Source organism: Ictalurus furcatus, chromosome 4, assembly GCF_023375685.1.
Source record: "Ictalurus furcatus strain D&B chromosome 4, Billie_1.0, whole genome shotgun sequence".
Taxonomy (NCBI): domain Eukaryota; kingdom Metazoa; phylum Chordata; class Actinopteri; order Siluriformes; family Ictaluridae; genus Ictalurus; species Ictalurus furcatus.
The window spans coordinates 36,923,068-36,945,264 of NC_071258.1; positions in this window are offsets into that span (position 1 = coordinate 36,923,068).

Sequence of the window (22,197 nt, forward strand, 5' to 3'; positions counted from 1 at the left end):
AAATAGCAAATAAGTTAAATGAAATGAATAAAATTATGGTGCAATAAGTTAATAATAGTGTACAGGTAAAGGTAAACAGAATGATGTATACTAGTAATGCAAATGGCAATTAGGTTAATTGAAAACCAGGAATTATGGTGTGATAAATTGAGATACAGATATATGCAATGCAATATGATACAATAGGTACATACAGTGGATTACAGTAAGTGTAGATGTGCAAATAATCTGCAAGTAACAGCCTGATATAAATAATTGCAGAATGATATTGAATTGCAGTAAAGTGCAAGTTCTTGTAAATAATAGATAATAGCAGTAATAATAGATAATAGCAGTAATGTATCATATAGTATGGTGTCTAATGCTAATGTTTAGTTGTGAAGGCTGGTGGTTAATGCTTAGAAACTGAGTTAAGCATTAGTACAGCTGAAAGGAAAAAGATGTTCATTAGTCTTTTTATGTGACAATGCAGACTTCTGTAGTGTTTGCCTGATGGGAGATGTACAAACAGTCCATGATGGGGAAGGTGGCTACCAAGCAATGATTCCGATAAATATGTTGCATATTGTTGGGCAGTTGTGTTCCAAAGATGTGTTTGGTAGTGTTCACTACCATTACAGACTGTGGTTTGTTGGCCAAAAAGTCCAGAGTCCAGTTGCAGATTGCGGTACTAAAACCAAGACTGTGCTTTAAGTTGTTCTGTTTTGAATTTATTCTCTTCTGGTAAGGTAGGTTTCTGACTTTTGTGTACTATCTACTTGACTCAGTTGGATCTAGATTCTTGACAGTAGAATTGTTGTATTGTATAACATTTTTGATGCTGTATTGTATAGTATTGTTGATCCCTTCCAGACACTGACTCCTTTTCCTCCCAACCATTGCAGTTAGCCACAGACACTTTCCACCTCTTACTTTCCTCATCCATGGACCTCCTCTGCCCTCTATCCTCTAAACCCAGGAAGATTTCTTACCCTGTTCCCTGGCTGTTGGATGTGTTACACAGCAATCAGAGAAAAGTAAGAACAGCAGAGAGAAAGTGGAAGAAATCACAACTTGACACAGATCTTGCCTCTTACTGTGCTCTCCTGTCCAATTTCTGAGGATACCCACTGAGGATTCCCCTTATCCTTCATTGGCAAATTTTTCTAATCTAGCAACAGAAGAGAGATCCTGGAAGTCATCTTGTACTGCAACCCTACCACCTGCCCATTGGATGCAATCCCTTCCGCAATGCTCCAGAACATCTCAAAAGACCTCCTCCCCTTCATCACGACTATCATCAATGATTCCATATCATCTGGTCATGTACCAATTGCATTAAAGAAAGCAAGGGTTAGTCCCATCCTGATGAAACCCACTCTGGATCCCTCTGACATCTGACTACTGACTGGTATCACTTCTCTCTTTTCTTTCTAAAATCCTTGAATGCACTGTCTACAATCAACTGCCTCTCTACCTTTCACAGAACAACCTCCAAGATCCTAACCAGTCTGGCTTCAAAGCGGCACAGAGACTGCCCTATTGGCCATCACCGAGAAGCTACATGCTGCTAGATCAGCCAAACTGTCATCAATCCTCATTCTCCACAACCTTTCAGCAGCGTTTGACACAGTCAACCACAAGACTCCCTTGTCCACCCTCATAAGTCTTGGAATTTGTGGTGCAGCATGGCAGTGGTTTGCTTCCTACCTGGAAGATTGCTCATACCAGGTGATGTGGAGGGAATCCACATCTGCTCCCCACACACTCTCCACTGGTGTTCCACAAGGCTCAGAACTTGGTCCTCTTCTGTTCTCCCTCTATACTCGATCTCTTGGTGAGGTCATATCCTCACATGGGTTCTCATACCACTGCTATGCGGATGACACTCAACTCATCCTCATGTTTCTGCTCAGATGTCTGGCAGACATCTCATCATGGATGGCAGTTCATCAGATGAAACCTAATACCAGCAAAACTGAACTGCTGTTCATCCCAGGTGATTTATCACCATTTCAGGATCTTGTGATCTCTCTGGACAACTCTCTGATCCCACCTTTGGTTACTGCATGCAACCTTTGGGTAAGCATGGACAAACAACTGTCCTTTTCCTTTCACATTGCTAATCTGACACTCTCATGTCGATTTCTCCTTTACAACATCAGAAGGATTCATCCGTTTTTATCATACAGGCCACTCAGGTGCAGGTTCAGTCTCTTGTCATTTTGGTCCTAGACTCCTGCAACTCCTGTCCTCTGCAACTGATCCAGAATGCAGCTGCTCAACTTGTTTTCAACCTTCCTAACTTCTCCCACACTATCCCATTGCTATGCTCCCTCCAATGGCTTCCTGTAGCTGCCCACATCAGAATTAAAACACTGATGCTCGCCTACAAATCCAAAAACGGACCAGCACCCTCTTACCTCAAATCACTTATCACACCCTACACTGCACCACACTCCGACTGATCCCTCTAGCACCACTAGACTGCTGCCACCACCTCTCAGGGTACAAGGAAGGCATGCATCAAGACTCTTCTATGTTCTGGTACCTAGGTGGTGGATTGAACTTTCCCTAGATGTCCGAACAGCTGAGTCCCTGGTTGTCTTCAAACGACATCTGAAGACCAACCTCTTCCTGAAGTGCTTAAATTAGCACTTTTCATTTAGAAAACGTGTTGTCTGTGTCTTTTTCTTAATATATTACCTCTCAACAGAGTTTTAAGACTGATGGTATTCTTAGTCTGTGACCTAGTGAACACATATTAATTGAAAGAGATGTAAATGTAAGACTGGATAGTTTGGAGATCAGCTTAGATGGAGTGACAATATTAAATGCAGAACTAAAGTCAATGAATGGCATCCTCACATATGAGGTACTATTTTTCAGATGAATCAGGGCAGAGTGAAGGGCTAAGGTAATGGTATCCTCTGTTATGACCTGTTGTGACAATAAGCATACTGATGGGGATCAAGTGACGGTTGAAGGCAGAATTTCAGATGAGAGACGACCAGCCTCTCAAAGCACTTGGCAAGGATGGGGTAAGAGTGACTGGACGGAAGTCATTGAGCATGGTTGCAGCACTGTGCTTTGGTACTGGCACAATAGTGGTGGTTTTGAAGGAGATGGGGACAACTGCTTGGGTCAACGATAAGTTGAATATGTCTGTAAAAACTCCAGCTAGCTGCTCTACACATGGTCTGAGCACCCAGCTTTGGATGCCATTGGGGCCAACAGCCTTGTGTACGTCCACCCTGCTCAGAGTGGAACACACATCTCTGTTGGAGAAAGAGAGCTGGGAGTCACCAGGTGAAAGTTCAGCTTTGGCAGATGCTGTAATATTTTTCTGGTCAAAGCAAGCATAAAAAGTGTTGAGCTCCTTGAGGAAGGATCTGTCTGTGAGAACCTAGATACCTTGCCACATGCATCAAGGGTCAGAGGTGTTAAAAGTGTCCTCTATCTGCAGTTTGTATTTGTGCTTGGCATCTCGGATTCCTCGCTTCAGGTTGGTCTGTAAGCTTCCCGGTCTCCGACCTGAAAGCAGCATCTCATGTCTTCAGTAAGAGACAGACTTCTTTATTCATCCAAGGCTTTTGACTGGGATAATCAAACGCCTTGATAATAATAATAATAATAATAATAATAATAATAATAATAATAATAAAGCAGAAAAATTTAGCAGGAGATTGGTGTGGAGATACAAAGTGAAAATGAAACACACTTTCTCCTCTACAGACTGAAATATGAATGACAGACCCGTTCTTTAACTGATTTGAAAAACATTTATAATTATAATAGTACATTACAGTACATTACAATTAATTCTCTTGAATTATAATTATAATGCGTTATATTGAATCTGTGAACATTTTGGCTCTATGAGTTCAGCTGTATTTAAATGTAAAAATAGGAAATAAACTGTTTGTGTGATTTATAGATTTTATTTTTGTGTCATTTAGCACCATACTTATACCTTAATAAATTAAAATCTGTAAGTTTAATAAATTGCACTGTTTTTTAAATTAGAACTCAGTTAACATTTATATTTTACTATTATATATTAAACTCAGCATTAATTTAACAACACCATATAAGAACAGTCACATCAATAAAACTTTATGAATGAAAATGAGACAGAGAGACAGAAAGAAAGAGATAGACACAGACTGGCAGAGAGACAGACAGACACACACACACACACACACACACACACACACACACAGTTGGTCTGTATGCTGTTTTACAGTAGAATACAGTAGAATTGTTTTGTACTCTTTTGTTTTGTTCCCTTTGTTCTCCAGGCAGCAAGAATGAAGATGTTTTTCTCACTCAAGATACAGACATGCCATTATGTTTTATTCATTGTGTGTGTGTGTGTGTGTGTGTGTGTGTGTGTGTGTATGTGTGTGTGTGTGGTTCATACCCGCTACTGGTGTGGCTTCTTTCCCAAGGGCTCCAGATGGCGCCATGCAAATGCCAGTTTTCTCTGTGTATCTGTCACTCTGCCTCTCTTTCTCTCTCTTTCTCTTGCTCTGTCTGTCTGTCTCTATTTCAGTTCAGTTCAACAGTACTTTATTTGGCATGAATATTGTAAATTTCATTTTTGCAAAAGCAAATAGTGCAGGTAGATTACACCAAAAGGTAGTCCCCTCCAAAACTATTTGAACAGCAAGGCTGTTTTTTTTTTTTTTTTTTTGCTGTAGACTGAAGATATTTGGGTTTGAGATCAAAAGATGAATATTCAGTACAATTTTATTTGTATAACACTTTTAACAGTGAACATTGTCCCAAACATAAATATATAAATTCAGGATATAGATTTTAAATGTATGAATTTATCCCTAATGAGCAGCCAGAGGCGACGGTGGTGAGGAAAATCTCCCTGAGACGATATGAGGAAGAAACCTTGAGAGGAACCAGACTCAAAAGGGAACCCATCCTCATCTGGGTGACACCGGATAGTGCGATTATAAATAAATACACCCCTTCTATAAATGTGCTAATACTACATGCTCAAATAGTGCAGTTGTGTAAGCAGGAAATTCATTACAGTTTCTACATGAAGTCTGTTTTGTTGAACTTCTCCACTGTTCACTGATGGAGACTTGAGTGCAGAACTGTTTGTGGTAAACAAACCAGAAGTAGGGCATCAGGATGGATCAGGCAGGTCCGGAGAGCAGAAGGTTTCAGGATCACTGGTATCTCAGGAGTATCATGTGTAGTTCGACAGAAAGAGAGAGAGAGAGAGAGAGAGAGAGAGAGAGAGATTATTAGTTATACTTATTGTCCTGTAATGGTTACGGACAATGTACTATCTAAAACTAAAAGGGAGAGCCAGAAGGTAAAACAGACATGAGGGTGCCCTGGGACATAAGGCAGCCAGCCACTCCAGCATCAACAAACCTGCATGAAGGTGTGAAAGTGGGAGGGTGACAACATCCAAACATCCCAGTTCACCACAACACTCTGTACCTGTGAGCCTCTAGATCTGCTCCTTTACCTAAGAAAAAACTATCCCCAAAAATCTTGTGTAAACAAATATGTTTTCAGCCTGGACTTAAACACCAAGTCTGTGTCTGAGTCCCGAGCACTAATTGGAAGGCTGTTGCATAAGGGGGGGTTTTGTAAGAGAAAGCTGTGGAAGTAGGTGTGGCGGATAATAAAAGACCAACAGTTCACTTAGGTTCTGTGGCATGAGAACATTTAGTGCTTTATAGGTCAATAATAGTATTTTATAATCAATGTGAAATATTACAGGGAGCCAATGCAGTGTGGATAAGATCGGATGTGGATTTCTCACAAGCTATTAACAGAAAGTGAGACATTTAGTTGCTAATGTTTCTGTCAGTGTTATTAACTTATATAATGTTAAATTTAATTATTGCATTAAATGGTTAAGATATAATAAAAGATACTGTGTACATTGTTAGCATTAGTATTTCATTATAGATTAAAATGATCACATAGTACTCTGTGTGTGTGTGTGTGTGTGTGTGTGAGTCATGCATGGTAGGTGGATTTGTGTTTCCAAAGTGTCCGAAGTGTATGAATGGATGTATGAATGGGAGTATGAATAGGTGTATGAGTGGGTGTATGAATGGGTGTATGAATGGGTGTATGAATCACAGCGCCATCTTCAGTCGTCTTGACTCAGTCTTGCCACTGGATCATGGCGGTCACCGGGAAGTGAGAGTGAGGCTGATGCTGCGCAAGTCTTCCTCACTTTAATCCAATTCACGCGCAAGTCAAGTTCCAGTTTGTGTTCTCCATAATGGAGGCAGAAATGGATACTTCGGTCTTCGTCGAAATCGACGGACGAACTCCTATGTGTGTGTGTGTGTGTGTGTGTGTCCAGCAGTGATGTACAGGCCTCTTAAATAAATTAAAAAAGCAAAAGTATAAAGAATAAAAAGTAAGATGAGGGAAAAGTAACTTTTAATGCTACAGAGTATGAAATATGCAGCAGGAAATGTGAACAAAGCTGCACACACACACACACACACACACACACACACACACACACAAAAGCTGAATTCATTAAATCTTAAATGCTTCTTTTTAATTATTCATAAACCTGTTTTGACCCATTTAATTGATGACATGTTTATGACTCAAGTGACCATATTGTAAAATATTAAATTCAATTCAATTCCATTTTATTTGTATAGCACTTTTAACAATGAACATAACAAAGCAGCTTTACAGAAATAAATAAATTAAAATTTTAAATGTATGAATTTATCCCTAATCAGTACGACAGAGGTGACGGTGGCAAGGAAAAAAACTCCCTGAGATGCTGTGAGGACGAAACCTGGAGAAGAACCAGACACAATAGAGAACCATCCTCATCTGGGTGATTTCCCACCCACCACTATAGTCTGTCGTAACCAACTGGTGCGTATAATGAAAGTGTTAAGAATAAGTAATGGTTTAGTAATTAGTTTATTTACACAGACAGTTGTGTGCTCAAGCACAAAATATATAGTCTAAATAAACTGCTCTTTGTATATACCATACAGAAACATTTTCTCTCACAGCATGCAAATAGAACACAAACACATGCATGATTCACTGCACAACCTTTTTAAGCAATCTTATGCGACACAGAAGACATAGCCCCACCCCCTGGCAGCTCTGAGGATGCTGCAGCACCACCAAGGATGTCACTCTGCCTCCTGGCTTTACTGACATCATCTCTCTGCCTTCTGGTTTCTCAGACATCCTCTCTATGCCGTCTTGCTACTCTGATTTTGTCAAAGAATCTGGTGCTTTGCCACCAGGCATCACACGATTTGCCATGGAAGTTGACATTGCTCTGCTTTCTCCCGACTCTGCTGAGAATGTTCTCTTCAATCTGCCTGACTCTGTGAAGGATTTCTTCACTTCTTGCACCATCTTCTTGTACTTTGGATTACCTCCGCTACTGCCATTTGTACATCGCCTGACCTCTGCCTGTTTCACATTCTTGATATTGACACAAATTTTGGATTTGTCTGCCTGTCTCAAATAAAACACTTAACTGCAATCACATGCTTCTCAGCCCCTGTTACCTTGACAGATTACTTCACCTTCTCCATGGATGCAGCAGGAAAGGGAGAGGCATGTTACACCGGGATGACCATGCTGGCATTTGATTCTGTGAAATTTCTGCAATGTTTTAACATCGACACCCTGGCGCCCTTAAATGGCATTGAAAGCCATCTGAAAGGACTCCTTCAGTGCCAGTTTTATTTTGAGAACCTGTTGGACCCCAAGTCTGAGGAGAGGCAGTTGCTGGGGTTCATGTTGTCCCGATTCACTGGCCCAGCTCGCCGGTGGTCAGAGCTCCTGGTTGGCACAAGAAACCTTGGTCAAGGAAGCACAGCAGAGTTTGTGTGCCTCATGAGAGTGATCTATAGGAGGGCAGATTTTAACTTCTACCCAGAAAATTCTTTGGAGAAGGCCAACCTGTCGGCTGAATCCATTTGGCCATTCACTGCCTACTATGAGTAATGGAAGGCTGGAGATGAAGACGAAGCACAGCAAAGTTCCACAGCCAGGCTCCAACCAGAGGTCAATGTGTCAGCCTCCTCTGCAGAGCTCTCTCCAGAGGCAGACAGGCCAGCCTCCACAACCATGCTACAACCAGCGGCCGACGGCATGGCCTCCAAGTCCAGCTCCTGCCAGAGTCTGACTGCACAGCCTCCCACACCATGCTGCTGTCAGAGGCTGATGGTGTGACCACCGACAACCTGGTCATGCTAGAGGTGCTGACTCCAAAGTCCTGCTTCTGCCTGAGGCTGGCAATCGGGCCTCCAAAGTTCTGCACCTGCCCGAGGCCTACGGCACGGCCTCTCAAGTCTTGCTCATCCTTGAGGCCAGTGGCATAGCCTCCTAATTCCAGCTCCTGCCAGAGGCCAACAGCGGCATCGCAAGTACAGCTTCTGCCTGAGGCCAACAATGTGGCCTCCAAAGTTCTGCTCCTGCTAGAGGCTGGCAGTGCAGCCTCCCACAGCCTGCTCATGTCTGAGGCTGATGAGGCAGCCTTCAAAGTCCAGCTCCTGCATGAGGCTTATGACATGGCCTCACTAGTCCTGCTCAAGCCAGAGGCCAATGGTGCAGCCTCCCAAGCCTTGTTTTCACCATCTAACCCTGGCAAGCCTGTCCCATACCCGCCACCTGACCATGGCTACCGTGTTCCAACCGCATCACCTGACCCCAGTGAACCTGTCTCAGCTCTGCCACCAGACCCTGGTAAGACTTTTGCTGACCTACTGCCTGCTTCCCGCCATTATGACAATGTCTGCTGCCCGGCTCCTCTGGGAAAAGTCAACATAATGGACAATGTGATATGTCAGGGATTTCCCCCTTATGCCGAGGGCTGCTTGTATTAGCGCTCAGCATGCATAACAGCCTGCAGTGCCATGCTTTATTTAATTTGCCATGTGTGTTTTGTTTTGGTTTATGTCCTCTCTCCATCCATGTCCTGTCATTAGTTGTCTCCCTCACGTGTCCTTATTTCTCATACCTGTTTCCATTTGCCCTTTGATTAATTTGTATATTTAAACCCCATGTATCTTAGTCCTGTGCAAAGTAATGTTCAGTGTTTGCCTGTCTTTACTGTCTTTGCCTGTCTTTACTGTCTTTACTGAGCCATTTGTTTTGTGTTATCATTCTCTGCTTATTGATCTTGTTTGTTTTCTAGTTTGTGTATTTTGGATTACCCCTGCTATTGCTGTTTATACATCGCCTGATATTTGCCTGTTACTGTTTCTTGATATTGATTCACATTTTGGATTTGTTTGCTTGCCTCATAAATAAAACATTTATCTGAATTTGTATCCGTCTCAGGCCCTGCTACATGACGTGCCTGTTTTCATTTCCACATTAAGGATAAGTCCTTTTTAATGTTGCCCACCTGATTTGCCTGGAATTATGAAGATTATTTTTAGGCTGTCCCTATTAAAATGCACATTTTAATAGGAACCCTGCTGGATCCCCTGCAGTTTGCATGCAGACCAAACAGGTCTATCCATGATGTGATCAGCTTGGCCCTGCACTACATGCAGGTGTGGCTTGGAAAACACAAGTCAGACAACTGGACTACCAATGCTGGAGTACCACAAGGTTGTGTGCTCTTGCCCCTTTTCAGTCTCTACACCACTGACTGTGTCTCCATGGAACCAACTGTGAAGATCCTAAAGTTTGTGGATGACATCACCATGGTTGCATGTGTTACATATTAGTTTGGTAGGGATGAATGCATATAGGGTATTGAATGCAGAGCTATAATCAATATACAGCATCGGCACATAGGTGTCATTTTCCTCCAGGTGTTTCAAAGCAGAGTAATTGTGTCATCAGTTGATCCATTAACATGGTAAGCAAACTGGAATGGTCCAAGGTGTCTGCCAGACTCAAAGAGAGATTAAAGATGTTTAAAAAAAAACATCAGCTAACTGGTCAGCCCAGGCCCATAGAGCATGTCTGTGGAGGCCATCAGCTAATGGTGCCTTCCGAGCATTGCCTCTCTTAAAAGCCCTGCTCTCTTTGGGTGTATTTAGCGCCAATGGGCAGGTATTGTGGTCAGCAGGTATTTTCACAGCAGGCAGTGTATTGTCTGCCTCAAAGTGAGTATAAAATGTGTTAAGGTTGTCTGGTAAGGATGCAGACCTAGGCACATCACTGCTTTTCCCTCCATTGTTGTCTGTTATGGTGCACAGATCGCTCTACATGTGTTTGGGGTCAGAGGCACAATAGTCTGACTCCACTCTGTCCCTGCAGTCTCTTTTGAGTTTGTGTATTCATTTGTGTTGTCTCATGCTGCATTGTGAAACATTTGCCGGTCTGTGTATCCAAAGCAGTCTGAAGTCTGGAGATGGCATTCTCTCTCCATTTGAGAACTGCTCTTAAATCATTTTTTCCTGTTTGAGGCATTATCCATAGGCAGGTAGATTTTTGCCCATAAGGTGGATGATAGCATTGATGAAAATGGAAAACTGAGTCCAGAGTCAACCCTGAAAAGATCTGTTTTTTTCATTACTACTGGTTACTGTTGCTGACATATTGTCATGCAGCAATCTCAGAGGATGAATGACTCCCCCGTGAGGCTCCTGGCCACCTAGCAGGGCGCCCGGGAGGCCCGAACTAGTAGAGTAGAGATGCACTGTCACTTGGGGCGGAGTGTGCAAGCTTCCACCATCCTCCTGGTCAAGATACGGGAGAAGAGCCTAAGGATCACCGATCCTATGGTGATTGTCCTCCAGTTGCCAACCTCCATCAACTCGGTGGCATCGGAACCCTTAGGTATTAGCACCGTTCGACATCGCTTCAGATGCTTGGGAATGACTCCCGTGAACCACCACATGTTGAACATAGTGAGGGCCTCGCAGCATGGATCTGCGACCGGCAGCAGTATCTTTCGAAGCACGCTGGAGGCTGTACCGGGTCTCAGCATAGAGCCAATTAGTGCATCCCTAAATTGTCCAGGGATTTCTTCCTTGTCCTATATCTTGAGGAGGTGTGTATGGATGTGTCCAAGGAGATCCGGCCCACCTGCCTTCAGAACTTCAGCTGGGATCAGGTCCAGCAGACTTTTTCTTCATATTCCTTATGGCATCATGGACCTCTCTCAGACTAGGTGGTACTCCCATGACTTCCCTTGTGGGTTGTTGAGGGAGTTGATCAAGGGCTTCCTTCTCAGAAGTGGTGTCCTCATAATGCTCTTTCCATCTATTTTATTGACTTCTTGTTAGGTAATCTTTGGAGCAAAGGGGGGTTATGCAACACTAACTGAGCTCATATACCAGTTTTGTGGGATCAAAGAAACCTCTGGAGTCTGCAAGTTGCTGGATATGCAAAGCCTTCCTTGTCCACCATAGGTTTTTCAGTTTCCTGAACATAGATTGGATGGCTGCCTTTGCTGTTACATGGGCTACTCTTTTGGCCTTGCAACTGATATTGTTCTGTCAGGTGATGCAGTTTTGCTGCTTGACATTAAGGATTTCAGAGTCATTCTCATCATACCAGTCTTGATGTTTCTTAGTTTTATTACATAGTCAACAAGGTGTCAGTGTTTAGAGCAGGGTGAGCATCCAGTAATTTTTAATGGAAAAGAGAATACTTCAATAGCATAACATCTTTTAACATGGGGTTGGGAGGTTGATGTGCCAGCAGCCACCTCATGGCCCTTGTCAGGTTGGGGTCCATATCCAGTGGCAAGGAAACCAAGATGACCGAGGGCCCTTCTGTATCTGTGCTGCAGTCTTCTTCCACTTTCACAGTCATTGTGATGCTCCAATATAATCAGCCATCACCTGCCTGCTCCACCATTGAGGTCTTATTTTGGTTTGAAATTTTTTTTGTCTGGAATCTCACCTGTGACCACCATGGGAGACCCTATCAGGAGCAATGCTCCAGACAGCATCGATCTCAGGATCACCAGGACACACAAGCTTCTCCACCTGAAGGTGGCAATCACTGAAGAACACACACACACACATCTCTGATGTACTAACAAACCATTCTATTTAAATCAGTCACAGAAGGAGGGACATCTCAATCATACACATACACATTCAGAATGTGAGAAATGTCCTCCTTCATTTACACACACACACACACACACACACACACACACACACAGAGTCATTCATCATCTGAGGTTGATAAATGTGGATTCTAAGTGAATGCAGCTCATGTGTGAAATATTAATGATGCTGATGGTGAGCTGCAGTCTGAAAGTGCATTCCTGTTTCACTCGCTCATTTATTTATTATACACACGTCTAGAAAAATCTGACTTCACCACCAAGTCATCAAAAATCATCCTTTTTACACATCATTTGCTTACCATATTTTATATTATTTTCTAATTTGGCCCTTTAGCAGTGTATATATTATAATGTTTGCAATAAATGAGGTTCCAAACTGTTACATACTAAAGACCAAATAGAAGTCACAGTCACAGAAGGTGATAATTTACAATAAAGAAATTAATAATGTGTTTTGTGAGGTTGTCAAATTTCACTGTTTTAAATTCACTGACTTTTAGGGCAGTGGTGGTTCAATGGTTAAATCTTCCACTGTTGGGATCTTAACCCTATTTACTGCAGGGCTGCTGTATCATGGCTGACCCTGCACTCTGACTCTATCTTCTTAAAAAGATGGGATATGTGAAGAAAATAATTTTGCTGTACTGTAATGTGTATATGCAAATAAAGACTGTCCTCTTTCCTCTTCTTATAGGATGAATTTGAATCAGCCAGTGTTAAGCACTGAAATTCTTTTCAGGCCTATTCCATGAACATTGGGTGTCAGGCAGAAATACACCCTGCATGAGATACCAGTCCATCACAAGACACCATACACATACACATTCATATATGTTGTAATGAAGCATAGCTAATCCACCTACAGGTATGTTTTTGGGAAGGGGAGGAAACTGGAGGACACTGAGGAAACCTTCATGGACACAGGGAGGTCATGTGAAACATACTGTCCACACAGACAGTAATCTGAGCTCAGGATCGAACCTCGTGTGTGTGTGTGTGTGTGTGTGTGTGTGTGTGTGTGTGCGTCTGTGTGTGAACTCAGTGAGTAAATTCAGTTCTGCTGTTAGTGAAAGTGGAGGCAGTAAATCTGATATTTAATTCTACTAAGTGCTTCACCTTTTACACACACACACACACACACACACACACACACACACACACACAATGCCCTAGAAACACTGGAAAATGGAGAAAAAAAAAACAGGGCCACTGGAAAAATCAAGAAACTGTTAGGCTACAGATAACAGCCATCTAATAATATTTTGTCAGATTTACTATAGTTTTATGGTTTGTTTGCTTGGCATAAAATTGTCTTGTATCAGTTCTGGTTAAAGTGCGATGTGACTGTAAATAAAAGTCTCAGCATCTGCTACAGGGCAAGAAACACCCTTTTTTTAAAAAATAAATAAATAAATAATTCATGAAAAACAGGCTAATAAGATGAAATAATAATTTACTTTCTCTGTAAGTACTTGAGTTGTGGAAGTGGCTTGGATGGACAGGCCACTCTAATAAATAATCATTCATATTCAGTGTGACTGATTTTCACACTTGGTCTCAGAATTGGCCCTCAATTAGCCAAAAATTGAGAAATTCTCTGAAGTTTTGTCATGATTTCCCCTCACGCTAGTGCTGGAGCAAGCGGCGCGCTTCCGGGTTTGTCAATGACACTGACTTTGTTTACTGTCTACACGTGCATTTGTTATGGTTTATGTCCTGTCTCCGCCCTTGTATTGTCATTGGTTGTTTCCTGTATGTGTCATCATTAATCTCAGCTATTTTGTGTTCACCCTTGATTATGCTTGTCATTTATACCCCTCATGTCTCTTTGTACTTTGTGAAGTATTACGTGAGTTTCCGTTTACCAAGCCGTTGTTCATCATATTTTGTGTCCTATCTTTGATCCTCTTCTCATCCATGTTTCTCGATTCCCGTTTTGCCTAGTTTGTGCCTGTTTGCCTGTTTTTTGACCACACTATTGTCTCATGTTTCTCTTTTTAATAAAACTCTTATCTGCATTTGTATCTGTCCTAACCTCCATTACGTTCAGTTACATGACAGAATACTTTGCCGCACCATGGATGCAGCAGGAAGATGGAGGAGACATGGGGGCAGACATCCTGTTGAGGCACGGGCTGAGGCCCAGGTATTGGTGGCTCCATCCACAAGTGGTGGAGTCCATATGGCGAGGTTTGGCCAAGCAGGACTGCATGTGTTCGCCTCCGAGGAGACAATACACAGCTCGCTGTGATTCGCCCTCATTCCTCCCGCACAATTAGGGCTGGATGCCATGGTGCACATGTGGCCGTGGTCACATTTGTACACTTTTCCCCCGATCTCTCTGCTCCCAGAAGTTCTAGCGAGAGTTCGCCAAGACAGTCTATGTCTGCTGCTAGTAGCACCTTATTGGCCAGCTCAAATATGGTTCTCAGAGATAATATCCCTGCTAGATGGCACTCCTTGGGAGATTCCCATCCACAGGGATCCACTGTAGACCCAGTGAACTAACTGTGCAATAGCTACAGTCCTGGAGTTCTTACAAGAACGTTTCTCAGCAGGGTGGGCTCCAACTACAATCAGGGTTTACGTGGCCGCCATTTTGGCCAGCCATGCCCCTGTTGATGGAACCATTTTGGCTAAACGCAATGTCTCGTTCCCTTCTCAGGGAACAGGGTTACATGCGTAACCCAGACGTTTTGGATGGTATTTGGATTGGTTTTGGTTTAGGAGTGAGTTATGACTAAATAACAATACTAAAAACCAGAATCAAGAGTCATATCATTCCAACACGTGGGACATGGACTTCTGGAAACCAATGTCTACATTAGACCAACGCATAAAAACCCACTGTCATCTGAAATATCTGGAAACTGTTATCAAACCAGCTACCCTTCACCTCACCACAACTGGCTAAAACCTGAGCCAGGAGCCACAACTTAGCCAATTCCCACCAATACAAATACCCAACAAGGGATAAAGTCATGACCAACTACCATAACATAAGCTTGCGTCAGTAATCACAGCTTAGTCTCAGGCAATTTCTAAACTCAACTGCGGATATAGTCTTCACAAAGTACAATATCGTATCCAACTATGACTAAGTACCATCACCAAAGCCTGAAACCCCTAGTCCTAACCCCAAACCCCTAACCATAGACCTAACCCTAACTCCACTGCATAATCCACTTGGTAGTGGTGGCTCAGTGATTAAGGCACTAGGCAGTCTGATTACCTATCAGAATGCGGGGAAAGCCCCAACACCACTAAGACCCTTAACCCTCTCTGCTCCAGGGGCATATTTTACACCGTAATTATGGCCCATTCTTTTATGGGTGTCTAAGCAAGTCCCAGAACCAGGAAGTGTCAGGAGTCTCCACCTATGGTTGCCAAATCAACTCATATGCAACAATTATTATAAAATACACCAGGCAGAGATATGCCAGGCTTGTGCTTGTGTTATATATATAATAATCATATTTTATTATTTTTTAGGCAAATTTATAAAATAATCTGTGTTATTGGGTGGTACAATGGATTGTTTTGTCCTTGTGTTCCTGAGTGTCAGTTACAGTCTCTGTGGAATTTCATCTGGGTTTCCTCCCAGCAATAAAGTATTTGATATCAATTTAGATTTCAATCTCTTTAAAAAATAATAATAATAATTTAGTTATTACGATAATTTAAAAAAAAAATTGGATGTCTTCTGATTAAAATAACACACACAAACACACATTAACTGATGTGCACAGTTGCCATGGTGATTGATTAACAAAGTCAGCAGGAAGAAAGAAGATGAGGAGTGATTCTTCATCACAGCACTAACACTAAACAGATCAATACACACAGCTGACAATGCTGTGTGTGTAATGGTTTCTTGAATGATGCTTTGTTTTGTGACATCTCATCTCCTCCCTGTCAGCAATAAAAATCCACCAGGACACAGAGAAGATAAGCACACTCCTCTGTCTGCCTCTCTCTCTCTCTCTCTCTCTCTCTCTTTGTCTTTGTAAGCAGATGCAGGACAGAGAAGTAAAAGTTAATCAATGCAGAGAGACACACTGGCAGGTGAAACTAATCACTGATCTAATTACCTCCTACCGGTGAAAAAGAGAGAGTGAGATAGTGACTGAGGCAGAGAATGAAACACGGAGAGTGTAACAGATTGATACAAAAGGACAAACAGAAATTCATTAACTTTATTTCATTTAAAAAAGCTTTATTGACATGACTGTAATTACATAATGTTATTAAATTACATTTACATTTACATTACATTTATTCACTTAGCAGACGCTTTTATCCAAAGCGACTTACAAATGAGATCAGTATCAAATAAATCAGTATTGAGTAGAAAACAAAGTGTATATGTAACTATGTAACAGATATAGGAAATAAAATTTATTGTTTTTTATTTGTGTTTTTTTTTTCCATGGCATGTGTTGCGCTGTAAGATGTATTAATTTTGCCAAAATCCTTTGCGGTTATTTAATAGTTTGCTGTTCTTGGTGTTGGGAGTACTTTATTTGTGTTATAGCACTCTTTGTTAATTGGTAGCAGATGTATCGCGTCATTTCCAGTTTCTCATCAGTCGGCGTTGAGTTTGACTGAGAGAGGTATGTACTTAAGCCAGTGCGATTATAAAGTTCGAATTTTAAGCTTTTAAAGTCGTTTCAAGTGCACAAACCAGTTTAATCATTTATAGTATTATTAGGATAGATGGACTGTGTTGTTTCTGCTGTGTATTTTACTTGTAAAATGAGTTTGTGAAAGATGACCAAATTAGCACATTTTTGTCGTATGTGCTAGCTGTCGCCATTTTATCTTATCGAGGTACACGCTTATGTTATTTTCTCATGTTAGGTGTGTCGTGGAGATAAATGCTGTATGATGACGTTTTTCTCTTTTTGAACTCTAAATAGGTATGTACATGTGTTTTGTACTCCCATTACCATGTTCAGTAAATGTATTATTTTAGTCAAGTTCACTGTATTAGGTTGTTGTGGTATAGGACCTTTTTCATGATTGCTGTGGGCGCTTGTGTATTCCTTTCTTATATCGAATGTTTTTTTTTTTTGTTATGCGCCAGGTGATAAATGTGCATCAATATAATCTATATTTCGTGTTAATATGTATTCGGTTAAAAAGCTAATTGTTATTAATAATATAATTGAATGTAATAGAATGCAAGGTAATGACATTTGTTATTTATATCTTTTGTATTTTATTAACATGTTTTGAGTTAATCTCATGTTGATAGTCATTCGGTGTTGAGTTTGACTGAGAGAGGTGTGTCATAAAGATAAACGCTGTATGATGACGTTTTGCTCTTTTTGAACTCTAAATAGACGTTGAGCTTATCTGCGGGACGAATAAACCTGAGTTCAACAAGATATGCTGGTGTCCAGTGTCTATTGTGCACCAGAACACAACGCAGTGTAGCTGGGCTAGGCAGAACGCACCGGGTACATTGGAGCCATGAGCCGGATTTCTCCGCTTCAGATCATCGCCAGTGTGATCGCCGTTGTTGCTGTAAGAAGTACTAAAACAAATCAGAGATATTAACATAACAAGTACAAAAACTGTATATACTGTAAATATTGAGCGCTGTTAGTATTTGTATTGTTTTTTATGTGAGTGTAAAGTATCCATTTACCTACTTAGTTTTAGTTAAAATGTAACAAAACAAATGAAGATGACTGATGGTAAAGGTGTAAGGTTACCATTTGGCCTTGATGGGGGTGCAGTAAGTTTTGGACAGGGTAGGTTTTTGGGAGACGGAGATTCAACTTCACTTAGGGGGGCTAGTACAATAGACCAGCCTGTGTTCTCTTCCACTCACATGTACACTGATGTACCTTCTCCTAGGCAGTGCACACCTAGACCAGAAGTGAGTTCCCCAGATATAGAGAACCTTATAACTCAGTTAGCCCACCAGATTGGAGAGAGTATTGCAAGCCAGATGCAGAAAACTGTAGGTAACCAAACCGACCAAACTACTCATACGCCTAGTTTGAACATTGGCCAGGGTAACTCTGCATTAAACATGACTAGGGTAAAGTTAGTGATGCAGGCAGACATCAAAGAGCCACCACACTTCAGAGGTGATGGAACTGACAAACATACAGTAAATGAATGGGAGGAAATCATGGATGGCTACCTGAAGAAGAGGGGTATACCACCTCAAGAGCACTCCCAAGAAATTATGTCAAGGTTCATGGGAAAGGCTAGAGATGTCATCAAAGTCACCTTATGCAGAATTCCATCTTTAAGGCCTGCTGAAGACCCCAAGAACCCGGAAGACCCGGAACATTGAAGATCCCTCTCACAAGGTTACGATGATGTTGTGAAACATTGCCCTGACCCCGCGCTTTCAAGTGTCCTGAAGTTTAAAATGGCAGAGAAATGGACAGCAAATGATATTCAGGAACATCTCATTGAATATCAGAGAGAGGCCAGGATAAAGCCACAAGGTAAAATGAGTTGACTACTACAAACAACACAGGTTGGTGCACACCCCCAGACCTCAGCAGTGGAGGCTGTAGCTGCTGATAATTCAAGGGAGCTTGCCTGTGATCAGAATGAAAAGGTGCTGTCATCCTCTTCCCAGGTAGAGAGTGCTTGTTTTCAGTCCCTCATTGGCTTGCTGGACCACATGCTGGAGCAGAAAGTTCAGGCAGGGAGCGAGTGAACTTTCCACAAAGGAGATGCAAGGTATGCCAGTCTGCCGATCATTCAACAACTATGCACTGCAGACAGGAAAACCTTTGCATGAGAATGTCGACAACATAATTCAAGAAATGACATAATGCCGCTACCCAGATATCAGCAAGATGGAGCAGGTTAAACTAGGCAGCTCACATTCGGAGAGTGGACGTGTGGGCGTTAAGGGACCAACCCTTAAAGGAAATGAAGACGTAAAGGAGGTGTATGCGAAGGTTTGCAAAGCAATGCCAGTGGACTGCTCCGTAATTATTCAGAATATCCACAAAGTTGAGCCATTTGGCGAATTATTTCATGCATCAGTGACAGTCAGTGGTTCTGCTCAGTTGCAAGGATTGCTTGATACGGGATCCATGGCCTGTACAATAAGTGAAGAGGCAGAGCAGAGACTTTTAATAGAGAACATTGTGATAGAACGGCAAGAGCAGACACAGCACATTATACTTGTTGGCTGTGGAGGACAATGGGTGAGCCCCAAGTGCATGTATGATATGGAATTGGATTTGTATGGGTTAAGGTGCATGGTCCCAGTCCTGGTGGTCGCTGGTCAGAAGGATGACATCATCATAGGAACCAACATGCTGAAATATGTGCTGAGTCAACAGGAGAATGATGTCAACAATTAGAAACTTCTCTCATGTAATGCACAGGTGTCTTCTGAATGCGGGCAGTTTTTGGAGATGATGGCTGGGCTCACAAGGTGGATGGGACCAGATGTACCGGATAAAGTGGGTACAGTTCAGCTAACTCAAGCAGTGAATCTCCTCCCTAAGCACGAACACCTGTTGTGGGGCAAGTTGCCATGTAATGTCCCTATGTCACCCGGGAGCATGGTGGTGGTGGAGTCCACCTCCTCCAGGAGGGTTAGGGGTTAGGGTTGGGGTTAGGGTTGGGGTTTAGGGTTAGGTTGTTGAATTTACAGTGACTCCCCCCCAACAGGGTTAGTGCTGGGTTGGATAGGGAGCCAAGGGAAGTGCACTGGCTGGCGCTTGTTAAGCACTGCTACAGCTCAGAAATTAGTTGCCTTCTAAGTTGTCCATAGTTGGGTCTTGGTTGTAGATGTAGCACCGTTTTTAATCTATCGAGCGGTTCAAGGTGGCATGGGGAGGAGGAACCAGTTTTTAGGGATAGGGTAAAATTAGATATTAGGGAGGAGGTTGAGACTTTTGGCCTATTGATTAATTTGTCGGATTGATTTTGGGTTGACTTTATTTTGTTTAGGTTGTTTGCTGTGTTTGCCGATGTCATTAGAGCATGTGTCTTAGCGAGTCTTTGGGGAATAAGTATAAATTGTGGGAACTAAGATCAGAGTTAGGGTTAGGGTTAGGTTTTGGTAAGAATACAATGATCCCCCCATCACAATAATCCATTGCGTGGTTGAATAGGGGACTAAGGAAGGTGCACGGGCTGGCGCTTGTTAAGCATAGCTATTGTTCATGCAGTAGACCCCGGCTTGGCGTCTGCTGATTTAACAAATCCAATCGAGTCTAACTCGATTAGGTTTTATAGTTGGTGGGTCACAAGCTAGTTGTCAATGGGCTGTGGAGAAGGTATTCAGTTGGAGGTGGTGATTAATTGTCTGGTGCTAAGACGTTTGTCATGATTGAGGTTTCACTGATGATATTTGGCTGTAACTCCACCTGAAGTTGGGTTTTCTTCTTTTATTCACAGTTGGGTGTAGAAGTCAGTTTTGGTCCAAGTCATTTTGGTCCAAGTCAAGGTCTAAGATAATAGTTTGATTAAATGGGCCTATGTTATTCGGTTTGTTTGATTTAATTACCCAGTCATTCATTCATCCATTCATTCACTTATTTTACTTCTAATGCGATCTCAGTATTTGTATAACCTACTTGATTGTATTTTTAAAGCCCTGTTAGCGTTGGGTACGTTTCAAGAAGGCAATTGTATTTAAAATATGTTGATTGGGTCAATTAAGCCACTATTCTTCCATCTATTTTTCCAGGTATTTTAAACCAGAGACCAATTTGAACGTGATTTAGTTAATTAATTATTATGCTTATTTTTATTATTTATTAAGCTTTTGAATGCTGTTCTATTGCCAAATTTGACTAAAACCCTAAAAAAGTCTGGTTATTACAAAGCGTGGCGTACGAATGGTGCTTAAAATGTCAGGTACCGGATACTTACCTTGCTCAGATCGGAATGCCTGTTGTTAACACCGCAAGGTTTCCCGAGTCACCTGAACTGAGCCTATAACTAAGTCTAACGCAACGTCCTATCTAACTAAACCATGGGTTCGGAGGTAGGTCCCGTGCAATACGTCACCTCCAGATGACCCTGGGCGGGTAACAACCCAGCGGATGGCTTGACCCTACCTGTTCCTCCTCACAAGGATTTGGAACCCTTTGGGAAACCATCAAGCTTCTACTGGGTTGAGTCCCCTGGGGTTGAGCATGTGCCAGCGGATCCCTCCCGTACCTTACTCCAGTGGAGTAGCCTCGGGTGATCAGGCTTCTACTGACGTAGCCGCCCCCAAAACTCGGTTTTGGGAGTGGCCCTATCATACTGGGCCCTTTCTAGGATCGGTTTTTCCTTGTATGGCCAGTGTTTTTCCGGATTGTAAACTTGTTGCCAACGGAAAGACTGGGATCCAACGTACGAGCAGCAAAAAACTGCGTGTGAATAGCTCAAACGGTTGCCGAGATATTTGCGTTTAAAGTTCGGTGAAGTTAGGACCATGATCCTCTCCGTCTCGCATAAATCTCTGTCTCAGGGAATCAGCATCACCTGGTACTTCATTTGGCCGAAACTAGGTTATAATAGACTATTTTATTTACTCATTCTATGTATTAGTATATTATAATCCTTATTTCATTTATTTCACGTGTTATGTATTTACTTATTATCATATTATTACTACTTTATTTATTTTTTACGTTCTAATTTTTTTGCGTTTGTAGATAAGTTATGAGTCGGTTAGGATTGAATTACCATTAGGTTATTAATTTAATTATTTATGTACATGTGTGATTGAACTTAAACTTGAAATAAGCCTGTAATCCATTCATGAAAATACATGTGTGGATTTCTGAGGTTTAAATGGACCTCTGCGCATCCCTGTGTTTAAAGTCCGCTCTGACTTCCGGTATTGTAACCGTGGGAAAACGCTCCAGATCGCGCAAAATAACCATCTCAAAATTAGATCTTCGCAGCGATTGTGTTTCTGTACTGTGTCTTAATCTAACCAGGGTGTTGGTTTTGCTTCGAATCGGATAATTTTTTATTTTTAATATTTTTCGCTGTTCAACCGGCGCGGCCAGCGAGACTGATCTGTGGGAGCAATCCTGCGTGCACCCGCTGAAATATGTATTGGATCCATTGATAAAACATTACGTGAGTAAAGTTTTGAGGTTTAAATGGACCTCTGCGCGATCCCTGTGTTTAAAGTGCCCTCTGACTTCCGGTATTTTAGCCGTACGAAAACGTTCCAGATCGCGCAAAATAAC